This window comes from Podarcis tiliguerta, assembly GCF_965153285.1.
Source record: "Podarcis tiliguerta genome assembly, chromosome: Z".
NCBI lineage: Eukaryota > Metazoa > Chordata > Lepidosauria > Squamata > Lacertidae > Podarcis > Podarcis tiliguerta.
Genome location: NC_139553.1, coordinates 437,060 through 441,769, shown reverse-complemented (window position 1 = coordinate 441,769; position 4,710 = coordinate 437,060). Strand labels below are relative to the sequence as shown.

Sequence of the window (4,710 nt, the reverse complement as noted above, 5' to 3'; positions counted from 1 at the left end):
GGGGAGCATAGAGAAGGAAGGGACCCCTCCAGGTCATCCAGCCTGACCCCCTTGCAAGGGATGAATAGGGGACCATAGAGACGGAAGGCCCAGACTCCTAGAAGGCTCGAGCCAGTAGGGAACGCCCCTGGTCATCCAGTCTGACCCCTTTGCAAGGGACCATAGAGAGGGAAGGCCCAGAATCCTAGAAGGCTCGAGCCAGAAGGGAACCCTCCAGGTCATCCAGCCTGACCCCCTTGCAAGGGACCATACAGAGAGAGAAGGGTCAGGCCAGAAGGGAAGCCTCGAGGGTCAAGGGGGTAAGGAGGGACCATAGAGAGGACCTCCAGGCGGTTTGGAGGGGAGCCTAGAGAGGGAAGGGACCCCTCTGGGTCATCCAGCCTGACCCCCTGGCCGAGGGAAGAGGAGAGGAGCATAGAGACGGGAGGGCCGGGAGGCTAGAAGGGTGGGGCAGAGAAGGGAAGGCCTGAGGGCCTGGCAAGGGGTTAATGGGGGAGCATAGAGAGGGAAGGGGCCTCTCTAGGTCCTCCAGCGGGGGTGAAGGGATCATAGGGAGGGAAGGGAGCCCTCTGGGTCATCCAGCCTGACCCCCTTGCAAGGGACCATGGACACGGGAGGCCCGGGATCCTAGAAGGGCCGGGCCTGAAGGGAAGACCATAATGGGAGACCATAGAGAGGGAAGGGGGCCTCTCTCGGTCCTCCAGGCGCGTATTATGGGATAATGGAGAGGGAAGGGACCCCTCCAGGTCATCCAGCCTGACCCCCTTGCAAGGGACCATAGAGAGGAAAGGAAGCCCTTGGGGACCATAGATAGGGAAGGGGCCTCTCTAGGTCCTCCAGGCCTTATTAGGGGATCATAGAGAGGGAAGGGACCCCTCCGGGTCATCCAGCCTGACCCCCTGGCGAAGGGTGAGGAGGGGAGCATAGAGACGGGAGGGGCAGAAGCCTAGAAGGGAAGGCCTGGAGAGGGGGTATGAGGGGAGCATAGAGAGGGAAGGGACCCCTCCAGGTCATCCAGCCTGACCCCCTTGCAAGGGACCATAGAGAGGAAAGGAACCCCTTGGGGACCATAGATAGGGAAGGGGCCTTTCTAGGTCCCCCAGGCCTTTATTAGGGGATCATAGAGAGGGAAGGGATCCCTCCGGGTCATCCAGCCTGACCCCCTGGCGAAGGGTGAGGAGTGGAGCATAGAGACGGGAGGGGCAGAAGCCTAGAAGGGAAGGCCTGGTGAGGGGGTATGAGGGGAGCATAGAGAGGGAAGGGACCCCTCCAGGTCATCCAGCCTGACCCCCTTGCAAGAGACCATAGAGACAGAAGGCCCAGAATGCTAGAAGGCTCGAGCCAGACGGAATCCCTCTGGGTCATCCAGGCTGACCCCCTTGCAAGGGGTTCTTAGAGGACCATGGACACGGGAGGTACAGAATCCTAGAACGGTTGAACCTGGCCCCTTGCAAGTGAGTACGAGGGGAGCATAGAGAGGGAAGGGGCCTCTCTAGGACATCCAGGTGGTTATTAGGGGACCATAGAGAGGGAAGGGACCCCTCCGGGTCATCCAGCCTGACCTCCTGGCAAGAGACCATAGAGACAGAAGGCCCAGAATCCTAGAAGGGAACCCCCCGGGTCATCCAGCCAGACCCCCTTGCAAGAGACCATAGAGAGGGAAGGGACTCCTCTGGGTCATCCAGCCTGACCCCCCTGTAAGGGGTTGATTGGGGACCATAGAGTGGGAAGGGGTCTCTCTAGGTAACTCTCTAGGCGGTTATTAGGGTATCATAGAGAGGGAAGGGACTCCTCCAGGTCCTCCAGCCTGACCCCCTGGCCAAGGGACCATAGAGAGGGAAGGGGGCCTCTCTGGGTCCTCCAGGCGCAAGGGATGAGTAGGGGACCATAGAGTCGGAAGGCCCAGAATCCTAGAGGGCTCGAGCCAGAAGGGAACGCCCCTGGTCATCCAGTCTGACCCCTTTGCAAGGGACCACAGAGAGGGAAGGGGCCTCTAGGACATCCAGGTTGTTATTAGGGGACCATAGAGAGGGAACGGACTCCTCCAGGTCATCCAGCCTGACCCCCTGGCCAAGGGACCATAGAGAGGGAAGGGGGCCTTCTCTAAGGGGCTCATTGGGGATCGTAGAGAGGAAAGGGACCTCTCTAGGACATCCAGGCGGTTATTAGGGCATCATAGAGAAGGAAGGGACCTCTCTAGGACATCGAGGTGGTTATAAGGGGACCATAGAGGCGGGAGAGACCCCTCCGGGTCATCCAGCCTGACCCCCTGGCGAAGGGTTATGAGGCAACCATAGAAACGGAAGGCCCAGAATCCTAGAAGGCTCGAGCCAGAAGGGACCCTCCAGGTCATCCAGCCGGACCCCCTGGCAAGGACTTATTAGGGAATCATAGAGTCTTGAAAGGCACAAAGTCCCAGAAGGGTTCAGCCAGAGGGTTACCCTCCAGGTCATCCATCCTGACCCTCTTGCATGGGAATATTAGAGCACCATAGAGAGGGATGGGGCCTCTCTAGATCCTCCAGGTGGTTATGAGGGGATCATAGAGAGGGAAGGTATAGAATCCTAGAAGGCTCGAGCCAGAAGGGAATCCTCCAGGTCATCCAGCCTGATCACCTCGCAAGAATCCTAGAAGGACCGAGCCACAAGGGAAGCCCCGAGGGTCTGGGGATCATAGAGAGAGAAGGGACCCCTCCAGGTCATCCAGCCTGACCCCCTCGCAAGAGACCATAGAGAAGAAAAAGACCCCTCCAGATCATCCAGCACGTTATTAGGGGATCATAGAGAGGCAAGTGACCTCTCGAGATCCTCCAGGTGGTTCTGAGGCGATCATAGAGAGGGAAGGTCCAGATTCCTAGAAGGCTTGAGCCAGAAGGGACCCTCTAGGTCATCCAGCCTGACCCCCTTGCAACAGACCATAGAGAGGTACCATAGGGAGGGAAGGGACCCCTCCAAGGGACCATAGAGAGGGAAGGGACCCCTCCAAGGGACCATAGAGAGGGAAGGGACCCCTCCAAGGGACCATAGAGAGGGAAGGCTCAGAATCCTAGAAGGCTCGATCCAGACGTTAACCCTCCAGGTCATCCAGCCTGACCCCCTGGCAAGGGATCATAGAGAGGGAAGGGACCCCTGACAAGGGATCCTAGAGAGGGAAGGGACCCCTGGCAAGGGATCATAGAAAGGGAAGGAACCCCTGGCAAGGGATCATAGAGAGGGAAGGGACCTCTCTAGGTCCTCCAGGCCGTTCTTCGGCGACCATAGAGACCCAATTCTCAAAACCCTAGAAGGCTCGAGCCAGACGCTTCCCCCTCCCAGTCCTCCAGCCTGACCCCGGAACTACAACTCCCTTCCAGGGCACCAGATCCCGCCCCCCATGGCGTCCGGATCCTGTTAGGGATAATAGAGAGGGAAGGGACCTCTCTAGGTCCTCCAAGGCGGTTATGAGGGGATCATAGAGAGGGAAGGGATCCCTTTTAATAATAGTAATAGTAATAATAATAGTATTAATATACCTGACCCCGAAACTACTACTCCCTTCCAGGGCGCCGCTTCCCCCCACAATTCACCCCATGGTGGCGGCCGGATCCCTTATAGTAATAGTAATAGTAATAATAGTAAAAGTAGTAGTAGTAGTAGTAATAGTAGTAATAATATACCTGACCCCGGAACTATTACTCCCTTCCAGGGTGCCGCTTCCCCCCACAATTCACCCGATGGCGGCCTCTGGATCCCTTTTAATAATAATTGTAATAGTAATAATAACAGTAGTAGTAGTAGTAGTAGTAGTAGTAGTAATAATAATAATAGTAATAATATACCTGACCCTGAAACTATTACTCCCACAATTCACCCCATGGCGGCCTCCGGATCCCTAGTAGTAGTAGTAGTAGTAGTAGTAATATACCTGACCCCGAAACTATTACTCCCTTCCAGGGTGCCGCTTCCCCCCACAATTCGCCCCATGGCGGCGGCCGGATCCCTTTTAATAGTAGTAGTAGTAGTAGTAGTATACCTGACCCTGAAACTATTACTCCCACAATTCACCCCATGGCGGCCTCCGGATCCCTAGTAGTAGTAGTAGTTTTAGTAGTAGTAATATACCTGACCCCGAAACTATTACTCCCTTCCAGGGTGCCGCTTCCCCCCACAATTCGCCCCATGGCGGCGGCCGGATCCCTTTTAATAGTAGTAGTAGTAGTAGTAGTATACCTGACCCTGAAACTATTACTCCCACAATTCACCCCATGGCGGCCTCCGGATCCCTTTTAATAACAGTAATAATAGTAATAAGAATAAGAGTAGTAGGAGTAGTAGGAGTAGTAGTAATATACCTGACCCCGAAACTACAACTCCCTTCCGGGGCGCCGCTTCCCCCCACAATTCACCCCATGGCGGCCTCCAGATCCCTTTTAATAATAATAAGAGTAGTAGTAGTAGTAGTAGTAGTAATAGTAATAATATACCTGACCCTGAAACTATTACTCCCTTCCAGGGCGTCGCTTCCCCCCACGATTCACCCCATGGCGGCGGCCGGATCCCTTTTAATAATAATAGTAATAGTAGCAGCAACAGCAGCAACAGCAACAGCAGCAGCAGTAATAATAATAATAATAGTAATAGTAATAATATACCTGACCCCGAAACTATTACTCCCTTCCACGGCGCCGCTCCCCCCCACAATTCACCCCATGGCGGCCTTCAGATCCCTTTT

At 55.2% G+C, this 4,710-nt stretch overlaps 1 long non-coding RNA gene across 1 annotated transcript; it reads left to right on the top strand.

The window, feature by feature from the left end:
• Positions 1-670: 670 nt before the first annotated feature.
• Positions 671-3,471, top strand: LOC310669158. Its single transcript, XR_014507051.1, has 5 exons — positions 671-1,145; positions 1,274-1,743; positions 2,150-2,348; positions 2,698-3,230; positions 3,424-3,471. It is a non-coding gene; the product is annotated as an uncharacterized lncRNA (long non-coding RNA).
• The last annotated feature ends 1,239 nt before the right edge of the window (positions 3,472-4,710 follow it).